At 43.6% G+C, this 24,647-nt stretch overlaps 1 protein-coding gene across 1 annotated transcript in view; it reads right to left on the bottom strand.

Moving 5' to 3' along the window:
- Positions 1-9,992: 9,992 nt before the first annotated feature.
- The window catches only part of LOC125463472 (zinc finger protein 271-like), a 73,631-nt gene continuing 58,976 nt past the window's right edge, over positions 9,993-24,647 (bottom strand). The window contains exon 2 of the transcript XR_007249832.2: positions 9,993-10,642. The gene's annotated coding sequence lies outside the window, so the exon portion shown is untranslated. The remainder of the gene's footprint in view (positions 10,643-24,647) is intronic.

The following is a 24,647-nucleotide window of genomic DNA, read 5'->3' as shown; positions in this document are numbered from 1 at the left end:
TCTTTTGTTTTAACTCACTGGTTACATTCTCAAAGATTCTAACAGAGACCTTCCCTTGACAAAGTTGTGTTTTCTCAGCCCAATTTAGCATGTATTTCCAAGTATTACCATGTACTTCCAAGTACTCTCCCGTCTCATCCTTAATAATGGACTCTAAAATCTGACCCAATGACCAGCGCCAGGCTAACAGGTCTATAATTTCTCGTCTTTTGTCTCCCTCCATTTTAAACAGGGGTGTTACATTTGCCATTTTGCATTCCTTTGGGACCCACCCTGACTCCAGTAATTCCTGAAAGATCACCAATGCCTGCATAGTCTTCTCACTTATCTTCTTCAGAGCTCTGGGGGGCAGCCCATCTGGGCCATGTAATTTACCATCTTCTCGAAATTATACAATTCCTACAGTGCAGGAAGAGGCCATTGGGTCTGCGCCATCTCCACAAAGAACATTCCACCAAGTCCCAGCCCTGTACTGTTTTGCCGCAAGCTCACATTTGCCATGGCTGCTCCACCTTGCCTGCACATCTTTGGACTGTGGATGGAAATCAGAGCACCTGGCGGAGACCCGTGCAGACGTGGGGAGAATGTACAAATTCCACACAGACACTTCAGCTTCCCCTGCACCTTCTCCTTAGTGATGGCCACCACACTCACTTCTGCTTCAGACTCCCTTCAAGTTCTACTACTGGTGCCTTCCAACCTGAAGACTGATGCAAAATATTTGTTCAGTTCCTCTGCCATTTCTTTGCTCCCAACGCTACTTATTTGGCCCCTCTTGAAATTTTCTTTGGATTTTCAGGGGTGTTTTACAATAACAATATCTACTTCATTGTGTTGACAAATGGATTGTTTAGCTCATCACAGAAACAACAAGAAAAATTCATCAGTACGCTCAGTTAACAATTATATATATTAATAGCACAATCAATGCATTTCCATCAGGAAGCACGTAGTTGGAACTTTCTAACCCGGCGGTTTTCACTTTTCATTTCTCAGATTTCACTCTCAGACATAACAGTTGATGTTGACACACTGTTCATTAAAAAGAGCATCCACTGTATTTTTCCCCATGTTGTAGCTCGTGGACTTGTGTAACCTTAACGTATAGAGTCCATGTTCATTTTCAAGGAAGTTATTACTTTAGTGATTTCAGGTGTTACATTCAGAAGGGTACCATGCTGCAATTCGAGCCTGCTGTTTCCAGAGTAATCCCAATGTGGAAGATTTTGAAAAGTATGTAAATGGTCTTTTAGATCCAAACTGATAGAGACCACGGTCCAGATTTCTATTCTTAACAAGAATGCCTATTTATTACAACAGCATAGATTCTAGCTCCAGACAGATATTTACAAACATTGGACACATATCTGTACGAATTAAAATTGTAAACCCCTTGTAAACTCATCTTCCTGCAGACAAACATAGAGTGGAGAGGGATAAAACATGGATATTATAGGTGTAAAAAAATGCTAAGTAAGCTGTTCAGTGGTCCCGTTTCACAGGATTCGCGAAGATGATCTTGAGAATATAAAACAAATGAATAAATATCCCAGAGTGACCTATTATCTATTAAAACATGTGTTGATGATATGGCATTGCTGTGATCATAAAATAGAACATTGTCCAATTTCCTATGAGCATTACCGTAGTTTTCATTTGTATTCTCCATGTCGGGAACATACTTAATTGGTACTTTACTGACTAAGTGACCTTCACTCATCTACAGTATTTTTTTGCAAACAGCCAATATTTTATTATTCTAATTTAGAAACTTTAGTTTGGAATTTTTTCATGGGAAATGTATTCCACTTATGTTACTCTGCGTAATTGTAGCCAAACCTCCATTAGCAAAGAAACACACAACTACAGAAGTTAATAAAAGAAAGAACTGAATTTATGTAGCACATTTTATGGTCTCAGGCATAAAAAGTACTTGATCGGCAATTAAACTACTTTTGAAATGTCGTCACTGATGTAGCATAAGAAAACATATAGTATTTAAAAGAAGTAAAGAAATATGAAATAATACAGAAATAATAAATTGTAAAACTAATATGAAATTATGAATATAAAGCAATATAAAATCATCAGTCCCTTGCGAGTGAGGACATAGAATCAGGAGATGTAGAGTCAGTATGGAGCCTCCCAGGGAGGAGGCAATTCTGGATCTGATGTTGTGCAACGAACCGGATTTGATCAGGGACCTTGACGTAAAGGAGCCATTAGGAGGTAGTGACCATAACATGATAAGTTTTAATCTGCAATTTGAGAGGGAGAAGGGAGAATCGGAAGTGTCAGTATTGTAGGAACTATGGAGCTATGAGGGAGGAGCTGGCCAAAGTTCAATGGTTCAATACCCTAGCAGGGATGGCAGTGGAACAACAATGGCAGGTATTTCTGGATATAATGCACAAGGTGCAGGATCAGTTCATTCCAAAGAGGAAGAAAGATCCTAAGGGGAGGCAGGGACGGCCATGGCTGACAAGGGAAGTTAAGGACTCTATAAAGATAAAAGTGAAGAAGTATAACATCGCAAAGATGAGCGGGAAGCTGGAGGACTGGGAAGCTTTTAAAGAGCAACAGAAGATAACTAAAAAGGCAATATGCAGAGGAAAGAAAGATGAGGTACGAAGGAAAACTGGCCAAAAATATAAAGGGGGATAGTAGAAGTGTTTTTAAGTATGTGAAAAAAATAGGTTCAGACTAAAATTGGACCCTTGAAGACAGAAACGAGTGAATTTATTATGGGGAACAAGGAAATGGCAGAAGAGTTAAATAGGTACTTTGGACCTGTCTTCACGAGGGAAGATACAAGCAATCTCCCAGATATAGTAGTGGCTGAAGGACCGAGTGTAATGGATGAACTGAAGTGTGTTTATATTAGGCAGGAAATGGAGTTGGATAGACTGTTGGGTCTGAAGGCTGATAAGTCCCTGGAACCTGATGATCTGCATCCCAGGGAATTTAAGGAGGCGGCTCTAGAAATCGTGAAGGCATTGGTAATCATTTTCCAATGTTCGGTAGATTCAGGATCAGTTCCTGTGTATTGCAGGGTGGCCAATGTTGTCCGACTTTTCAAAAAAGGAGGGAGAGAGAAAACAGGAAATTATAAACCAGTTAGCCTGACGTCAGTGGTGGGAACGATGCTGGAGTCAATTATAAAAGATGAAATTACGACTCATTTGGATAGGAGTAACAGGATAGGTCAGAGTCAGCATGGATTTACAAAGGGGAAATTGTGCTTGACTAATCTTCTGGAATTTTTTGAGGATGTAACTATAAAGGTGGACAAGGGAGAACCAGTGGATGTAGTGTACCTGGACTTTCAGAAAGCCTTTGATAAAGTCCCACATCGGAGATTAGTGAGCAAAGTTAGGGCACACGGTATTGGGGGCAAAATCCTGACTTGGATTGAAAATTGGCTGGCTGACAGGAAGCAAAGACTAGTGATAAATGGGTCCCTTTTGGAATGGCAGGCGGTGACCAGTGGGATACAACAAGGTTCGGTGCTGGGACCGCAGCTGTTTACAATATACATTAATGATATAGATGAAGGCATTAAAAGTAATATTAGTAAATTTGCCAATGACACAAAGCTGGGTGGCAGTGTGAAATGTGAGGAGGATGTTATGAGAATACAGGGTGACTTGGACAGGCGAGGTGAGTGGACAGATGCATGGCAGATGCAGTTTAATGTGGATAAATGTGTGGTTATCCACTTTGGTGGCAAGAACAGGAAGGCAGATTACTATCTGAATGGAGTCAAGTTAGGTAAAGGGGAAGTACAATGAGATCTGGGTGTTCTTGTACGTCAGTCAATGAAAGCAAGCATGCAGGTACAACAGGCAGTGGAGAAAGCTAATGTCATGCTGGCCTTCACAACAAGAGGAATTGAGTATTGGAGCAAAGAGGTCCTTCTGCAGCTGGACAGGGACCTGGCTCAGAAGGATGAGAGGCGATCTGATTGAGACGTATAAGATTATTAAAGGATTGGACACTCTGGAGGCAGGAAGCATGTTTCCGCTGATGGGTAAGTCCAGAACCAGGGGACACAGTTTAAAAATAAGGGGTAGGCCAATTAAAACAGAGGTGAGGAAAAACTTCTTCACCCAGAGAGTGGTGAATATATGGAATGCTCTGCCCCAGAAGGCAGTGGAGGCCAACTCTCTGGATACTTTCTGATGGATTGAGCTCTTAAAGATAGGTGAATCAAGGGTTAATGGGATAAGGCAGGAACAGGAGACTGATTGTGGATGATCAGCCATGAATGGTGGTGCTGGCTCGAAGGGCCGAATGGCCTACTCCTGCACCTGTTGTCAGTCGTAAAAGTTAATTCTATAAGAATGATGAAGACGGTCCCTTTATACATGGTGTTGGCAGCTTGCTCAGATAGGGAAAACATGGTTGATCTTGATTCTGCTCCTATTTGTTACACAGAAGCCTCTTCTAGCAACAATTCTTGAACGTTGATGGGATGTTGAAACGCAGGTAGATTATCGTGATCACTTGTTGAAAATGGATAGCAGCAGGTAGTTCTCTTTCCACTCAACCAGTGACCAGTCGGCAACGGTCAAACAGTATGTAACCCAGAGGACACAAGCTCCTCTGAGACATGATGTTAGTTGAGTCTCATGAATAACTACCTGCAGATGGACTATCTGCCGATAAAGCATGGTATTAAATCTCACATACACTGCTCTCAACCATTTTAATCAAAGTATTTATCACTCTTTGCATAGAAACAGATCACACAAACTGAAATGGCATATGCGCAAATGCCAACATACAAGTTCTATATCGTGGCATTTTGTTTAAAGTTGTATTTATAAAATGAAAGTGTGAAGTATTAATCTTCACAAATCATATTAAGATGCTGTAGAAATCTATGGAAGTGAGAAATTTGTTTTTTGATTCAATACATGTCTGACAAATGACAACTCAAAGAGATCTTTGTTTCAGCTGGAGTGGGTAGTGGAGTGGGCCTCATTCGGGGCATTTCAGTGACTATTAGACAGGCATATGGATGGTAATATAAGATAGGGGTGGAGGTTAGATAGACCTGAGGTTTAGGGTAAAAGTTCGGCACAAAAGTTCGGATTATCTGTATTTTCCTGCTTGAACAGAGGAACAAATTTATCCACTTGCCAGTCTCCGGAACCCCTCCAGTGTCTAGCAAGGACACCAGATCCTATTGAAAGTAGTGTGTTGATGCATTTGTGTAAGGATTGTGTTTTGTTTTAGCCCAAACATTCAAAGCAGTGCAAGAATGTCCTTGTGCAATAGGCAAGGTGTGATGAGACTGAGCCTTCATACAATTGCAAGATGTTGAAAATTTGCCATTATTTATTAAACAGTGATAAATTTCCATGATCAACGTTTCTGTTACACTGCAATGATTATCCCATGGCATGTAAAATCAGAAAGATACGATAAAATGAGACTAGGTCATGACCTAGTCTTGCAGACGGGGTCAGCATGCGGGGAGAATGTTTGCCTTTCATGTATATGGAAGTACTGAAATATTTCCATGAATCTAAAAGTCACTTTTCCCTTCATTGAAGGACATAATAATTGAGAACACGATTCATTTGCGCAGGTATAATGCTCTGACTAAGAAAGAATTGAAGGTGAGTTTGTAGTTTGGAGGATCATAGCAATTTATCAATCAGCATCTTCATCAATGATGTTCCATTGCTTTCAAACTGCATTTTCCACTCTGCAAGGTAATAACTGTTCGAACAAGCAACAGTATCGGTAGATGGTCAATGTGGAATGCAATGTTTCAAAACCCAATCCATTCAACAACATATTTCAGATATGTCGACAAATTAAATATTCCAGCACCGGGACAAAACAAGGAAGATGAGAGTGAGGAGGCAATAGTTCTGATGACAAAAGAACACAAATTCACCTTTATCCTGCAAAAAAGCAGGCACACAAATAAATAATCATCTAACAACGCACATGTACAAAGGAGGTTACAAGAGGACTAAAAATGCCGAATTGTTGTCATGCGTATTGCTAAAAGGGGATTGAAACAGATTCTGTGGTAAATTTGAAGAAATCCAGATAATGCATCTCAGGATGTTGGAGAAAGAACATTATGGGCTGAGGCAAATTGTGTTGCCCTTTTCAGGAGTTATTCGGTTCATAATGAATTGAAAGACTTGCTTCTGTGCTCAAAGCTTTAGTTGCAGCTGGGTCACAATTTCTGTTCCTGGTAGTATTTAGCAAACTGTTAAAAGTGAATGTCACTGCACAGAATTCCAAACAAAACTCCAATCAGTAGAGAAAATATCCAAGGGATATGATGAGTTGTATCCTCTCATGTTGAACAATGCAGCTACAGATACAATGGATGCACTGATGATAATCTTCCAAGAATCCTTAGATCGTGGAAAATTCTCAGAGGATTGAAAGATTGTGAACAGAACACCATTATTAGAAAAATACTGAGACAAAATAGCAAGCAAGTATTGCCAATTTCGGCCAACCTGGGTAGATGTTCGTGCCGTACAAAATGTAAGATGAAACAACAGGGTACTTAGTTGTGCTATAGCATCCTACAGAGTCAACATCCGTTCATAAAGGGGAAATGATGCTTGACAAACTTGCTACAGTGCTTTGAGAAGGAAACCAACATTACTGCTGAAGGACCATCAGTTTTTGTCGTACATTTAGATTTCTAAAAGCATTTGATAAGGTACAACTCATTAGGCAACTCAAAAGAAAACAGCCCATGTGTTCAAGGGTAGTATGTTAGGATGGGCAGAGGACTGCATCGCTGATCGAAGTAGAGAAGGGGCAGCAGGATGGTAATTTATAACCAGAGTACGGCCTCCGAGTCAATGCTGTGGAGGCCATACACATAATGTTCACTGGGTTGATTTTGGAAATGGAGGAGGGGATTGCCATGCCTCGGAAAGTTGGGTGGGCTGGGACTACATTCATTGGAGTTTATAAGATTGAAAGAAATCTTATTTTTTCATCATTTAAGATTCTTAAGAGGCTTGATAGTGTATATCCATAGAGATTACTCGCATTTGTGAAAGATTTTATGACCAGAGGCCACATTTTCAAATTGGTTGCCTATTAATTCACGGAAGAATTACTTCTTTCAGGTGGTAGCAATCTATTGAACGCTTTATCAGAGAAGGTTTTAGAGGTAATGCCATTAATTATATACTAGGCTGAGACGGCCAGTTTAATTTTTAAATCAAGAAACAACGATAATAAGAAAAGGGTAGTCTTTGCAATGGAAGATACTTCAAGGATCCCCTTATTACTACAGAATACAGGGAGGAGTTAAACACATCAGTACCACACCATCACTACCATGAGAGAAGTAGTAGTAGACAATCTAATGGAGTAAAAGCAGATTAGACTCTTTGCCCTGATGGTTTACTTTCTAAGATTCTAAACAATGAGCTTCAGAGTCGGTGTATGCATTGATTGTAATTTCCGAAAAAGGTTTAGATTCTGGAGAAGCATCTGAGGGCTGGAAAAATGCCGATGTGACATCCCTGTTTAAAAAGGAGAGAGGCAAAAAGAAGATTTTAACCCCTAAGATCTATTGTTGGAAATACGTGGCAATCAATTATGAAGAAAATAATAGCAGGACATTTGTAAAATCATAATCTAATCAAACAGAAACACCAGAGCCTGACGAAAGAGAAATTATGTCTGGCTAATTTGTTTGGATTTTTGGAGGAAGTTTTGAAAGGAGAATTAATAGAGGAAAACCAGTAAATGTGTTGTATTTGGACTTCGAGAAAGCATTTGAGAATGTACTACAAGTAATAAGCTAAGAGCTGAGGTTTTGAAGGTAGTATATTGCTCGGGATCCATATGCATTGCACGTTCTGGAAGGAGAGATCACATCTCGAGTGAAATGCACCAAGTGAATATATATTTTTGGGAATTTGCTGGCAAGGTGGTAAGTCAGTGCAGAGGGTAAGAGGTGCTATTTGCTTGCTTTTTTTTGCCTGATAGTTAGTAAGCATTTTTTTTTTGAAACAGGGTAAATTGAAGCCAGAATCAGGGACCCAGAGGGTGAACAGGTTCATTGGTTGGTGATAACTACTGGTTTAAGAATCTATTATCGGTAACTTTCAGATTAAAAGTTAATTGGAGAAATATTTCCAGGCTACAAACTAAAAGACCAGAAACCTCTTAAGTCAAATTCAGATCGAAGTAATTGAAATGGAGTTGCCAGGCCAGATGATGATTTATACCTACATGACAGGGGAGTGGTCAGACCCCATACTCCAGCTCAGGGTTGATGAACTGGAATCTCAGTTTCGACCAATCAACAAATCATGCGGGGGAGAGTTACCAGGGAATTCTGTGTTTCAGGACGCAGTCACACACCTTAGATCAACTACCTGAAACTCGGTCAGTGGCCAGGGACATGAGACTGTGACAAAGAACAGGGAAGGTGGAAGGATCCAGAATGTAGTGCAGAAGGAACCTTGGCCTTTGATCTTATCTAACAGCTTTGAGATTCTTTCTTCCTGTGTGGATGAGAGTGCAGAGTATAGGGAAGATGAGTAAACTGACCATAGCACTGTGGTACAGGGGGACATTCAAGAGGGGATAAAAAGTGAAATGTAGTTATAATCAGAGGTAGTATAGTTAGGGGAATGAAGACTGTGGTTTGTGATGAGGATCAAGAGTCTCGAAAGTTGTGTTGCCTGCCTGGTGCCCAGGTTCACGATATTCCATCTCGGCTACAAAGGAACTTGAAGTGGGAGGAGTAGAAATCCAGCTATCGTGGTACACACAGGTACCATTGATATGGAAGAAAGAGGAAAGAGGTTCGGCTGAGGGATTATGAGCACCGAGGTGCTGAATGAGAAAGCAGAACCAGAAAGGTAATAATCTCTGGATTCTTATCTGAGCAATTTGGCACTGTATGAACAAAATTCAAGATGTAAATGCATTGTTCAAATCGTGGCATGGCAGAAATGTGTTTGAATTCATGGGACGTTGGCATCGGTTTGGGGAAGGAGGGAGTTGTTCTGGTGGTATAGGCTCGACGAGAATCATATTGGGACAAGTATTTGCCCCAGCGGGTATTGAATATAGATTCCAAATCACCCTAAAAATCTTTGTGACTGTTAACATTCATGTTTTTTGTCTGTGTTTTTCAGTAATTGCATAACAGTTTGAATGGTTCGTTGAGAGTGAGGAACCTATGGACTCACACACTCCAAGATGGAATTTAGTTCGAAGAGTGACTCCTCTTCAAAATAGTAACTTGCTTTTAAAATCTTGACCATTTCTACTGTCTCGTTGAACAAATTTAGCTTAATACTGCTTCAAAAGGAATGAGTGTTTAATAGGAACATATTTGTGAAACTTACAGTTCCACAATCTGTACAATAAAATGAAGGAGCCTTTCAGTGTTTGTAAAAAGGTTCACTCTCTGTTAAGACTGAAGGAAAATTGGAGTTTAATAGTAAGTTCACCCAGTGTCAGGGAATGAAATGTTAATATTGACTCGAATATCATTTTTAAAAAAGTAATATATTTGTGTAACATTAAAATCAAATTAAAATTTAGATATGCCAGTTTTACACATGGTTGGATATCCTTGTTTTCCTTGTAAACTATGAGACAGTTATGACCCCATACTACCTCAGTGCTCATGGCAAGAATTTGACGTGCTATGCACTGCATGGAATGATGGTGACATCAGATTCATTGATGATTGAGAATCAAAAGAATATGATGATAAGATTTAAAATCAAAATACCATTGAACGCTTCAAGGAATGTATTATAGGAAAAGGGGGAAAGCATGTATGACTAATAGAATTGAAGGCGGCGGCACAGACCAAACAGACCTGTGTGCTAAAACTTACCACAAACTTCACATTGTATGGAACAGTTTATACAGGCTAGAGGAAGCAGACGTGCCAGCGCAGTTCTGTTCATAAACATCATCAAAATTGTGGGAAATCTGTTTATTCTTTCTCTTTTATTGCACAGAACCATACGATTACACTCATTTTGATGAGGAATTTAAAGATTACGAGTCCCGTCCGTTTGACTCACAGTTTGTACCATAGTTTGGTACGATCTTCGTTCAAGAGGGAAAAGGGATGTTCCAGATACAGAAAATCGTCAAACCATTTACAACAAAGACTTTTACAGGTTAGTATGAATTAATGTAGTTAACGTTTTTAGATCGACATGATTGCAGAATGGAGTCAATAAAAAAAATTCCATCTGATATTCAACATAAATTTTAAGTGGATATTAAAGCAGTTCATTTCTTTTTCATGCAGTTTGCTGCTTTTAAGAATGGTTGTCTTATTGTCGAAATGTTTTACTTTGACTCCATGGCTTCTTCCATTAGCTCATATTGAAACATATGTTTCTTTCGCCAGAAATGTACATTTACCCAATCGAGCTTGACCAACATTCATCTTCCAATGCCATGCTCATTCAAGGTCTTTAATATGCCTCCATCGCCCCATCCCCCCGCTCAAACTTTTTGGTGCCCTTGATGTTTTGATGCTCCATGTACCTTCATTTTGCTTTGCTTTGTTCATCAACATATAAAATTGAGTAATTGAAGAAGGACATTTTCGCTCCGAGTTAAGTTGCAAACATGGTGTCAATTGATCTCAAGAAGCCTGTGAAAATGTTTACAATTGACTTAAATTGGATAACGCCATCATTCAGACATCTTGTTTTTCTTTTTTTTAATATAAAAGTCCCTGATAAAGATTCACTCACATATAGGTTAGAATAGATTTAGATTAGATTCCCTACAGTGTGGAGACAGGACCTTTGGCCCAACAACGGAGGAAACCCACGCAGACATGGGGAGAATGCGCCAACTCCACACAGACAGTCGCCCGAGGCAGGAATCGAACCCGGGTCCCTGGTGCTGTGAGGCTGCAGTGCTACCCACTGAGCCACCGTGCCACCCCCATGTTCTTGGGAGAGATATAGATCCAAGAATCCAAAAGATGAAAATTTTGAAATTAAGATGACAGCGATGCCATCAGAGGGCATAAGTTGCCCAAAGGGGACTTTAGATAACAAGGATTGAGGATCAGAGCAGCAAAGCAGAAATTGGATTGATTACAGTTAAAATATAAGCATGCAGTGGTTTGAGCATGCTGCACAATGTGTGTAATTCAATGATCACTTTAAGGACTACATGTACACTATTGCAAGTGTGTGTATTTTCTGTATCTGGAAAAGAAATTCAGCAGAATTTCACATACAGAGAAGGTTTTAGCAATCAAAAATGTCTTATTTTTGAATGTGGCATTTATGGAGATAACTTCCAGCTTCAGTGCAATTAAGTGGTTTATTAATCTTGATGACATTACTTCTAAAGACGAGATAGTGATGATGAGGAGAATCAGTTCCAGTCTGGAATGGCAATTGTCGATATTTCACTCCTCAGTGGTTTGGAACCTGAGCTGGTGCAACTTGATAAGGTGGAATGAATTGAGTAATAAGAAATTGTAGATATTTTTGAGTGGAGTTTGGGAAGTATCAATCTGGTAAAACAACGACAAAAGAAAATCCCACTTTTACATTAGAAAGAATGATAAAATCACATCAATGATGACTGGTGAATGGGAGGCGGGTTAAAGAGAAGAAGTGAATTAGAAATAATAGATGTACCAAAAGAAAGAGCATGGGGAAAATACAGTTCGTGAATGGGAGATGAGAAGTAGAGGAGTCAACTTTGTGACATGAAGGGAGAGGAACTGAAGTTAAGAATTGCGGATGGAGACTGGGAACAGGAGACAGAGTTAGCAGTAAGGAAGAAGAAACGGTTATGAAATGGAACAGAAGGGAAATGTTTTTTTGGGAGGTGTCGAGGAGTGTAGGCTTGTAACTTGAGTAATTAGCACCCAAAAGGCAAATCTGCTTCAGAATGTGTCCCAACCTCTGACCAAAGATGTAGCGAGTGATCAAGAAAATCCTTCTCGAAATTCAATCCTGGTATTTCACAGTTTAAATATACTTCTTGTCGAGTTGAAACTTGATGTTCATAGATCTGATTTTTTTTTCCCTTCTTTGCCTGAATTCTTCTTGCATATCATTGTAACCACTGTGACATAAATGTAGTTCCATTGACTATGTAAAGGGAAAGCGCTAAGAAAAAGTTCTGATCGTTTTTCAGCTGAAAAATGGAGTTGATAAGTACATCGATCACTATGATTTCAAAGATGGAAGGGTCATTCTTTATTTGGATACAGTATTTTTAGTTCTTAGCGTTTATGTTGATATTACGCTCAATCATTTAGCAACCAAATTAAATAGGAACAAGCAAATATTAATTATATCTGGCTAATTAATCTGTGAAGTTACGTTTTGTTCAATTTGAATATCAAACCACAGGAACTTTGATTAAAATTGCATCTTTGTTGCAATGAGGTATTTGTACATCAAACAATATCACTTGATATTTCAATGCATTCCACTTGACTGCTCTTTTCCCATCAGGTTGTAAATAATTCCTTCAGCAGAACATATCTCATTTTCAAGTTTTTATAATCACTGTAGGATTTATGAATTTCAGCAAAACCCATCTGGCTATTTAGCAGGTACACGAATTGATGGTCCTTTGGTTTAACATTTGTCTTGCCAGTGAAAACACCCTTCTCCGACTTCTGCTTCAATACTTTCATGGGATGTAGGTGTTAGTAACAAAGCAAGCATTTTGTCCATTCCTTACTCATCTTCAGTGACTGTGTGAAGTTTGCTGTGCGTTTCCTCCCACAGTCCAAAGATGTTCAGCTGTGCATATTAACCATGTTAAATTGCCCTGTGGTGTCCAGGAATGTGCAGGCTGGGTGGATTAGCCATGGTAAATGAGATGGTGTAGGATGCAAAGAAGTTTGGCAGACTGCATGAACCAAATGGCCTCTTTCTACACTGTAGGGATTCTATGATGATTTGATGTTGATTCGGTTATTGTCTCCATTCAATTTGACCAAATGACCTTTCTCTTAAACAGGCCAAAACCACTTCATCACTTTTGTAACTATATTTTTTCCCCCACAAGTGTGCTGTACATTTTCTGCATTCATAGAATCTCTACAGAAATCATAGAATCCCTACAGTGTGGAAACAGGCCCTTTGACCCAACAAGTCCACACCAAACCTCAAAGCATCCCACCTAGATCAGACCCACCCCACTATGACCCACCTAATTGATACATCCCTGAACACCACTGGCAATTTAGCATGGCCAATCCGCCTACCCTGCTCATCTTTGGACTGTGGGAGGAAATCGGAGCACCCAGAGGAAACTCACGCAGAAACTTTTTGAAGACTCCTCAGGCAGTGCCTTTCCAAATGGCCCATTGGCAAGAAACAGCGAAAAGAGATAAAGGGTTATTTTTCATGTTGGCAACTTGTAACCAATGGGGTTTCAGGGGGATCAGCGCTGGGATCATGACTGTTACAGTAAATGTTGTTGACTTGGATGAAAGAAGTGAATGCACTGTAGTCAATCTACAGACAACACAAAAACGGTGAAAGGCATGTTGTGACAGGAATACAAGTAGCTTACAGGGTGATCTTGAGAGGTTAAGTAAGTGGGCAAAAGGTTCGCAAATGGAGCATTATGTGGGGAAAACACAAGGTTGTTTATTTTGGAAAGAGGAGCAAAAGAGCAGAATATTTACAAATGGAATAACTGCATAACTGCAGTAAAAGTAAGCTGCAACGTAAAGGGACTTAGAGCTATTGTGCACAAAACACAGAAGAAAACACACAAGGACAGCAGATAATTAAGAAGGCTAATGGAATGTTGGCCATTATTTCAAGGGCATTGGAGCATAAGAGTACTAAAGTATGACTGCAATTGCAAAAGATGTTGGTGAGACCACATCTGGAGTATGTTTACAGTTTTGGTCCCCTTATTCAAGGAAACATATCATTTAATTGGAAGCAATTCAGAGAAAGTTGACTGGAATGATCCCTAGTATTGAGGGATTGTCTTGTGACCAAAGGCTAAACAGGTTGAGCTTCAACCCACTGGAGTTTAAAAGAGTGAGAGGTGATCATACTGAAATATGTCGGATATTTCAGGGTCTTGACAGGGTGAGAGGATGTTTTGCCTCACAGAAGAGTTTAGGACCAGAGGGCATAGACTTAAAATAAAGAAGCACCAGTTTACAACTGAGATAAGAAGGAATTTCTTCTTTCAGAGGGTTGAGTGTCTTTGGAACTCCTTACCAATAGAGATCTATGGTGGAAAAGTCCAAAAGCATCCCTAAGACTGAGGTAAATACATTCTTGGCAAGTTCAAGGGTGAAGGTGAAAGGATAGGAAAGTGGGTATGCGGAGTATTACATCGGCCATTATCCTCTTGGATGGATGATCAGGCCGAATGACCTATTTCTATTGGTCAGGTGGTCTTAAACTACGATATTTGGTAACTAGAAGGACAAGAACGATAGATAAATGGGGACCCATCAGCAGTGTGTTCCTACCCAAGCTACTGATGGTCCTGAAACTGAAATATATCTCAGTTCCTTCATGGTTAAAATCCATGAAACCCACTTCCTAACAGGATTGTGAATCTAGTCACACAAAATTGACTGCAGTGTTTCAAGAAGCTAGCTCATCCTGACTTTCTCAAGGGCAACTAGGCCCAGTGATGTCAACATCTCGGAAATGAATTCAAAGATGATGCGTTACATTTCTAGAACAAGCCAAGGTACATTAACTTGATTTTACAGGCAGTTTTGGTGGTCTGTCAAGACTTGAGACGATCTCTCACCCAGGCTATGCTGTTTCAAACAATTCAAGTATAACCGGTGGGTCATTGGGCTGCGGCATTGAGCTGATTCCATTCGGTTGTGGAGCCTTCTTTTACTCCAGGATTTGAAACATAATGTCCTGGCTGCTGCAGCAATGCGTTGTCATTTGATTGGAACACTTTTAAAAACAAAAGCCTGCCTTCACAGGCAAATTCAAAGTTCTGAAGCATTTTCAATAATTTTTGATTTAACAATGTTGGGCCAGCTAGTGTTCCAAAAACAGATTACTACGATTTAATTAACATAATTCAATTATGCGAGTATATAGAAGGTGGTGGGAGCTTATTTCTTGAACAGCTGCTGTCTATGTGCTGTGGGTACTCTCAATGTCATGACAGAGCAAAATGCAGGGTTGTCACACAGGAATCCTATCTTGCTTTTGCCCTCTAAATGGAAGTAGTTGTGAGTTAGAAAATGCTGTTGACGGATTTTGGTGAATTCCCTTGCCTTGTATGTACTTCCCAAGTGTACCACCTCGTATGTGTTCAGATTACATTCCATTTGCCACACAAATCAATCTGACCTGCCTGTTTACATCACCCTGCAATCCTGGGCTCTCCTCGTCACAAGTTACCATCTCAGCAATTTTCATACGTTTCACAAACTTACTGATCACCCCTCTTAACATTTAAGGCTAAATCATTCTTATATAGCACAGCAGTGAGCGCTCGAACAATGATCCCTGGACAGCCTCACTGGACACAGACTTTCAGTCACGAAACATGGATCAACCATAGTGAAACCAAATTGAAGCCCATCTAACATACACTATTCCATTATTATCCATATGTTCATCCAATGACCATTTAAATGCCCTGAAACTTGGTGAGTCTACTACTGTTGCAGGCAGGGCATTCCCTGCCCTTAATACTGTCTGAATAAACAACCTACCTTTGACATCAGTCCTATATCTATCAGCCCTCAACTTAAAGCCATGTCCCCTCATGCTAGCCATCCTAATCCGAGGAAAAAGACTCTCACTGTCCACCCTATCTAATCCTCTGATCATCTTGTATGTCCCTATTAGGTCATCTCTTAACCTTCTTCTCTCTAACGAAAGCAGCCTCAAATCCCTAAGCCTTTTGTCATAAGACCTTCCCTCCATACCAAACAACATCATGGTAAATCTCTTCCGCACCCTTTCCAATGCTTCCACATGGTTCCGATAATGCGGCATCCAGAACTGTAGGCAATACTCCAAGTGAGGCCGCACCAGAGTTTTGTACAGCTGCAACATGACCTCATGTCTCCGAAACTCAATCCCTCTACCAATAAAACCGAACACATTCTACACCTTCTTAACAACCCTATCAAGCTGGGTGGCAGCTTTCAGGGATCTATGTACATGGACACCGAGATCTCTCTGCTTATCCACACTACCAAGAATCTTATCACTAGCCCAGTACTCTGTATTCCTGTACTCCTGCCAAAGTGAATCACCTCTCACTTTTCCACATTAAACTCCATTTGCCACCTCTCAGCCCATCTCTGCAGCTGACAGTGACGCGATCCCCCAGTCTTGCCCCATTGACAGTGATGCCCTCGCTCAGTCCTGAATTGTTGGCAGCGAAGCGTTTCGGGCGGCACGGTGGCTCAGTGGTTAGCACTGCAGCCTCACAGCAGCAGGGACCTGGGTTCGATTCCAGCCTCGGGTAACTGTCTCTGCGGAGTTTGCACATTCTCTCTGTGTCTGCGTGGGTTTCCTCCAGGTGCTCCAGTTTCCTCCCACAGTCCGAAGATGTGCAGGCTAGGTTGATCGGCCATGCTAAATTGTCCGTAGTGTTCAGGTGTGTGGGTTATAGGGGGATGGGTCTGGGTGGGATGCTCCAAGGGGCAATGTGGACTTGTTGGGCCGAAGGGTCTGTTTCCACACTGTAGGGAATCTAATCTAATCAATCCTGACCCACCGAGAGTGACGCGCTCCCTCGGTCCTGACCTATTGACAGCAACACGCTCCCTCAGTCCCTACCCGCTGCCAGCGACGCACTCTCTCAGTTGACCCGTTGACAGTGACACGCTCCCTCAGTCCTGACTTGCTCACAGCAATGCGCTACATCAATCCTGACCCATTGACAGTGATGTGCTCCCTCTGTCCTGACCCGCTCACAGCAACGCGCTCACTCAGTCCTAAACCGTTGGCAGTGATGCGCTACCTCAGACCTGACCCATTGACAGCGAGGTGCTCCCTCAGCCCTGACCTGCTAACTGTGACACACTCCCTCGGTCCTCTCCCATTGACAGCGATGCGCACCCTCAGTCCTGACTTGTTGGCAGCAATGTGCACCCTCTCTCCTGACTTGTTGACAGCGACGCGGTCCATCAGCCCTGTGCCATTGACAGCGACACACTCCCTCAGTTCACACTCGTTGACAGTGACACGATCCCACAGTCCTGACCCGCTGACAGCGACAGCACTCCCTCAGTCTTGACCCGTTGACAGCGACGCGCTCCCTCAGTCTTGACCTGTTGACAACGACACGCCCTCTCAGTATTGACCCACTGACAGCGAAGTGGACCCTCACTACTGACCCGCTGGCAGTGACGCGCACCCTCAGTCTTGACACGTTGACAGCAATGCGGTCCCTCAGTCCTGACACGCTGTCAGCGATGCGCTCCCTCAGTCCTGACCTGCTGATAGTGACGCGACCCCTCAGTCCTGACACATAGACAATGACGTAATCTCTCAGTCTTGACCCGTGAACTACGACACATTCCCTCAGTCCCAACCAGCTGGCAGCGACACGCTACCTCAGTCTAGACCTGTTGACAGCGACGCGCTCGCTCAGACCTGATCTGCTGACAGCGACGCACACCCTCACTCCTGATCCGCTGATCACGATATGCTCCCACAGTCCTGACCCGTTGACAGCCACGTGCTCCCTCAGTCCTGACCCACTGACAGCGCTGCACTCCCTCTGTCCTGACATATTAACAGCGACTCGGTCCCTCGGTCCTGACCCGTTGACAGCGACGTACTCCCTCAGTCTTCACCCGTTGACAGCGACACACTCCCTCACTCCTGACCCATTGACAGCAATGTGCTCCCTCAGTCCTGACCTGCTGGCAGTTCTGCACTCCCTCAGTCCTGACCCGTTGGCAGCGACGCGCCCTCTCAGTCTTAACCCGCTGACAGCGAAGCACACCCTCATATACTGACCTGCTGGCAGCGACGCGCACCACCTGCCTTGACCTATCCACAGCGTGGCGCTCCCTCAGGCCTGACCCGCTGATAGCGATGCACACCTTCACTCCCGATCCACAGACAGCGCTGCGCTCCCGCAGTCATGTCCCATTGGCAACGATGCACTCACTCAGTCCTGACCCGCTGATAGCGACAGCTCTCTCAATGTCAACCCGTTGACAGCGACATGATCCCACAGTCCTGACATGATGACAGTGACGTGCTTCCTCAATCCTAACCCAATGACATTGCTGTGCTCCCTCAGTCCTGAGCCCCTGACAGCGACGCGCTCTCTCGTAGATGACCCGATGACAGTGACGCGTTCCCTCTGACCGGATCTGTTTGCAGTGATGCATTCCCACAGTCCTGACCCGCTGACAGTGACGCGCTCGCTCAGTTCTGATCCGCTGACAGTGACGCGCTCCCTCATTCCTGATCCGCTGACAGTGACGCGCTCCCTCAGTCCTGATCTGCTGACAGCGACGCGCTCGCTCAGTCCTGACTCTCTGACAGTGACGCGCTCCCTCAGTCCTGACCCGCTGACAGTGACACACTCCCTCAGTCCTGATCCACTGACATTGACGCGCTCCCTCAGTCCTGACCTGCTGACAGCGACGCGCTCGTTCAGTTTTAACCCATTGACAGCGACGCGCTCCCACAGTCCTGACCCGCTGACAGCGACGCGCTCCCTAGTCCTCACCCGCTGACAGTGATGCGCTCCCTCAGTCCTGACCCGCTGACAGCGACACGCTCCCTCAGTCCTGACCCGTTGACAGCGACGTACTCCCTCAGTCTTCACCCGTTGACAGCGACACACTCCCTCACTCCTGACCCATTGACAGCAATGTGCTCCCTCAGTCCTGACCCGCTGGCAGTTCTGCACTCCCTCAGTCCTGACCCGTTGGCAGCGACGCGCCCTCTCAGTCTTAACCCGCTGACAGCGAAGCACACCCTCATATAGTGACCTGCTGGCAGCGACGCGCACCACCTGCCTTGACCTATCCACAGCGTGGCGCTCCCTCAGGCCTGACCCGCTGATAGCGATGCACACCTTCACTCCCGATCCACAGACAGCGCTGCGCTCCCGCAGTCATGTCCCATTGGCAACGATGCACTCACTCAGTCCTGCCCCGCTGACAGCGACGCGCTCCCTCAGTCCTGCCCCGCTGACAGCGACGCGCTCCCTCAGTCCTGACCCGCTGACAGTGATGTACTCCCTCACTCCTGATCCGCTGACAGTGACGCGCTTCCTCAGTCCTGACCCGATTACAGTGAGGCACTCGCTCAGTCTTGAGCCGCTGACAGTGACATAGAACTTAGAACATTACAGTGCAGTACAGGCCCTTCGGCCCTCGATGTTGTGCCGACCTGTCATACCAATCTGAAGCCTATCTAACCTACACTATTCCAGGTACGTGCATATGCTTGTCCAATGACAACTTAAATGTACTTAAAGTTGGTGAATCTACTACCGTTGCAGGCAAAGCGTTCCATTCCCTTACTACTCTCTGAGTAAAGAAACTACCTCTGACATCTGTCCTATACCTTTCACCCCTCAGTTTAAAGTTATACCCCTTCGTGCTCCCCATCACCATCCTAGGAAAAAGGCTCTCCGCATCCAGCCTATCTAACCCTCTGATTATCTTGTATGTCTCAATTAAGTCACCTCTCAATCTTCTTCTCTCTAACGAAAACAGCCTCAAGTCCCTCAGCCTTTCCTCGTAAGACCTTCCCTCCATACCAGGCAACATCCTAGTAAACCTCCTCTGCACCCTTTCCAAAGCTTCCACATCCTTCCTATGATGCGGTGACCAGAACTGTACACAATACTCCAAGTGCGGCCGCACCAGAGTTTTGTACAGCTTCACCATAACCTCTTGGTTCTGGAACTTGATCCCACTATTAATAAAAGCTAAAACACTGTATGCCTTCTTAACAGCCCTGTCAACCTGGGTGGCAACTTTCAAGGATCTGTGTACATGGACGCCGAGATCTCTCTGCTCATCTACGCTACGAAGAATCTTACCATTAGCCGAATACTTTGCATTCCGGTTACTCCTACCAAAGTGCATCACCTCACACTTGTCTGCATTAAACTCCATCTGCCACCTCTCAGCCCAGCTCTACACCTTATCTATGTCTCTCTGTAACCTACAACATCCTTCGTCACTATCCACAACTCCACCGACCTTAGTGTCATCTGCAAATTTGCTAACCCATCCTTCTACGTCCTCATCCAGGTCGTTTATAAAAATGACAAACTGCAGTGGACCCAACACCGGCTCTTGCAGTACACCACTAGTAACTGGACTCCAGGATGAACATTTCCCATCAACCACCACCTTCTGTCTTCTTTCAGCAAGCCAATTTCTGATCTAAACTGCTATATCTCCCACAATTCCATTCCTCCGCATTTTGTACAAGAGCCTACTGTGGGGAACCTTATCGAAAGCTTTGCTGAAATCCATATACACCACATCAACCGGTTTACTCTCATCTACCTGTTTGGTCACCTTCTCAAAGAACTCAGTAAGGTTTGTGAGGCACGTCCTACCCTTTACAAAACTGTGCTGACTATCTCCAATCAAATTATTCTTTTCTAGATGATTATAAATCCTATCTCTTATAACCTTTTCCAACACTTTACCAACAACTGAAGTAAGGCTCACTGGTCTATAATTACTAGGGTTGTCTCTCCTCCCCTTCTTGATCAGGAGAACCACATTTGCTGTCCTCCAGTCGTCTGGCACTATTCCTGTAGACAATGATGAGTTAAAGATCAATGCCAAAGGCTCGGCAATCTCCTCCCTGGCTTCCCAGAGGATCCTAGGATATATCCCATCCGGCCTAGGGGATTTATCTATCTTCACCCTCTGTAGGATCTCTAATACCTCTTCCTTGTGAACCTCAATCCCACCTAGCCTGTATCTCAGTATTCTCCTCAACAACAATGTCGTTTTCTAGAGTGAATGCTGTCGAAAAGTATTCATTTAGTGCTTCCCCTATCTCCTCTGAGTCCACACACAACTTCCTACTACTATCCTTGATTGGCCCTCATCTTACTCTCGTCATTCTTTTATTCCTTACATACCTATAGAAAGCTTTAGGGTTTACCCTGATCCCATCCGCCAACAACTTCTCACGTCTCCTCTTGGCACTTCTAAGCTCTCTCTTTAGGTGTTTTATGGTTTATTTACTGGTTTGGGTTTGGCCTGAGGGGAAAGTTAGGGTTAGGGTTTGGTCTTATGTGAGGGTTAGTGTTAGGGCTGAATCTAAGGTTAGGTTTAGGGCTAGAGTTATTTCTGAGCCTAAGAAGTAAGAAAGCAGCTTTCCATATCCAAAGACAGATGGAGAGGGAGAGCAAATGCATATTTTCCAGGAGAATTGGGATGTATTGTAAGCTTAACAGGTCAAATAGTATTACAGATTAGTTTACAATTAAAGATTATTGTCCTGTGGGAATGCCTCATTGTCAGAGGGTCCGCTTGAGGCTGTCCCTCTTTGGTGTAGTGTCAGTACTGAAGGAGTGCACAATTGTCAGAGGATCACATTCAGCTGATGCCTCATTTTTAAAAATTACGTAATTTAGTTAGATAGCACTCCCCCCAATAAGAATTTAGAATAAGTCTGAGCCTCAGTCTTGACCCCATGACGCTCCCACAGTTCTGACCCACTGACACTGATGCAGTACCTCAGTGTGGACCCTTTGACAATGAGGCACTGCTTCAGTGCTGAAGCTCTGACAGTACTGACTATCTGACAATGGGGGACTGCCTCATTCTAACATTGTCACAGTACTACAATCATGTGGCACTCCCACAAGTCTAACCCTTTGAGAATAAGACACAACCTCAGTATTGACCATCTCACAATAATGCACCCCAACAGTTCAGACCGTCTGGCTCTGCTGCATTTCCTCAATACAGACTCCATAAATGTGTGGCACTTCCTCAGTTCTGACCCTCTTACAATGAAGCGCAACCTCAATATGTACTCTCTAACTGTAATGCTGTCCAGCAGTTCTGTCCCTCTGACAGTACTTCAGAAGTTGCCTGCACCAGCTATCAGCACCTCATTTTCCAAGGGTCACTTCTGTGGCAGTGCATCATTGTAATGGGGCCAGAATGGGTCTAATAAATCTGACACCAACCCCAGCCCTAGCTTCAGGCCTAACCCTAACCCTAGCTCGAACCTCAGATTATTATAACTGTGTTCCTGATAAAACGTTGACCCTACAATGAGATACTGATACTAATACAATTACTTAGAAGTGACCCTCCAGCAATGCGGCCCTGCCTCAGAACTGACCCTGTGACAATGAGCTACTCCATCAGTACTGAATCTGTAATCGTGGGCACTCCCTCAATTCTGAAAACATTACAGTGAGGCATTCCTTCCATACTGACCCTCTGACAATGAGGCGCGCTATTAAGACTGATCATCCAGTAATGAGGTATCTCCCTACAGAAGAGCCATTGACAACAAGGCAGTATCTCAGAGCAACATTTGACAGTGAAGCACTCCCTCAGTACTGACCCTCTCACAGAGAGGCACTCTTTCAGTTCTGACCCTCTCACAGTCCTGCAAAACCTCAGAAACGGCTCTGTCACACCAGCACTGGGACTACTGAGTACTGAGGCACTCCCTCGGTCAGAAGGTCTAAACTGAGGCGTTTCAGGTCTGTCAGACGACATAAATAGCAGAGTCTCAGATGTGTCAGAGGGTCTAAACAGAGGCATTTCTGATCTTTCAGATAGTTCAAAGTGAAGCGTCTCAGATATGTGTCATCTGAAACACCTCAGGTCAGACCCTCTGTCAGGTCTGAAATGCCTCTGTTTAGATCCTCTGACAAGTCGACAATGCCTAGGTTTAGGTTACGGGTTAGGGCTAAGGCAAGGGTTAGGCATAGGTTGGGACTGAGATTAGTGTTAGGGCTGAGTTTCTCTGGGTATGCAAAACTGCTTTCAGCCCTCAGAAATAACACTGACCGTAAATCTAACCCAAGCCTCCGCCCTAATGCTAATCGTCACGTAAACCCGAAATCTCGTTTCGGCCTTATTTACTGGAGGGTACGTGTTTATCTACTATCTACTATGGGTCCTGTGTTTTAGGGTTTATTTACAGGGTCGCTGTGTTTTAGGGATTATTTACAGTGATCTCGGTGTTTTATGGGTTATTCAAAGTGGTCACAATTTTAGGGTTTGTTTACATTGTCTCTGTTTATGTACAGAGGCCTCTGGGTTCTAGGGTTGATTTCCAGGATGCCCTGTGTTTAAAGGTTTATTTCCAGGGGCTCTATATTTTAGAGTCGATATGGAGGGAGCTATGTGTTTAGGGCTTTTTTGGTAGCTCTGTATTTTAAGGTTTATACGGGTCATTCAGGGGCCTCTGTGTTTTACGGTTTATTTATAGGGCCGTCTGTATTTCAGGGCTTACTAGCTTTTTGTTTTCGGGTTTATTTGCTGGGCCCTCTGTCTTTTTGGGTGATTTTTTTCATACAGGGAGCTCACTGTTTTAGGATTTATTTAAACAAGGCTCTGTGTTTTAGGATTTACATACAGGGGGCTCTGTGTTTTAGGCTGAAAATCAGCAACCATCTCACAATGATGCACTCCTACAAATCTTATCTACAGATAGTCCTGCAATCTATTAAGTCCTGAGCCTCTAATCATGTAGCACTCCATCAATTCTGATCCTCTAACAAAAAGGCACATTCTGAGAACTGGCCCTGTGACAATGACCCAATCCCTCAGTACTGAACTTCTAACAAAGAGGCAATTCCTCAGTATTGAACCTCCACTAGAAATGCAATACTTCTGTACTGACCTTCTGAATGTGTTGCTCACCATTAGTTCTGAACCCATTCCAATTAAGCACGTCCTCAGTGATAACAAAGTGTGGGGCTGGATGAACACAGCAGGCCAAGCAGCATCTTAGGAACACAAAAGCTGATGTTTTGGGCCTAGACCCTTCATCAGAAAATAGGGAGGAGGAGAGGGTTCTGAAATAAATAGGGTGAGAGTGGGAGGTGGATTGAAGGTGGATAGAGAAGAAGATAGGTGGAGAGGAGACAGACAAGTTAAAGAGGCAGGCATGGAGCCTGCAGAGGTGAGTATAGGTGGGGAGGGGATAGGTCAGTCCAGGGAGGACGGACAGGTCAAGGGGGCGGGATGAGGTTCGGAGGTAGGAAATGGAGGTGCGGCTTGAGGTGGGAGGAAGGGATAGGTGAGACAAAGAACAGATTAGGGAGGCGGGGACAAGCTGGGCTGGTTTTGGGATGCAGTCGGGGGAGGGGTTAGGTTTCCCCACCAAAGGCATTTTTCCATCCCCACCCTTGTCGGCCTTCCGGAAAGATCACTCTATCTAGGACTGCCTTGTCTGCCCAATACTCCCCTCCAAGCCCATCGCACCCTGCACTTTCCCCTGCAATCACAGGAAGTGCTACACTTGCCCCCACACCTCCTCCCTCAGACCCATCCCAGGACCCAACATGACTTTCCACATCAAGCAGATGTTATACAGTAAATGGAAAAATCCTGGGGAAAATTGATGAACAGAGAGATCTGGGTGTTCAGGTCCATTGTTCCCTGAAGGTGACAACACAGGTCAATAGGGTGGTCAAGAAGGCATATGGCATGCTTTCCTTCATTGGGCGGGGTA

This window comes from Stegostoma tigrinum, chromosome 22 (assembly GCF_030684315.1).
Source record: "Stegostoma tigrinum isolate sSteTig4 chromosome 22, sSteTig4.hap1, whole genome shotgun sequence".
Lineage (NCBI taxonomy): Eukaryota > Metazoa > Chordata > Chondrichthyes > Orectolobiformes > Stegostomatidae > Stegostoma > Stegostoma tigrinum.
Note: the sequence above shows the minus strand (reverse complement) of the source record. Positions and strands in the feature narration are given on the sequence as shown.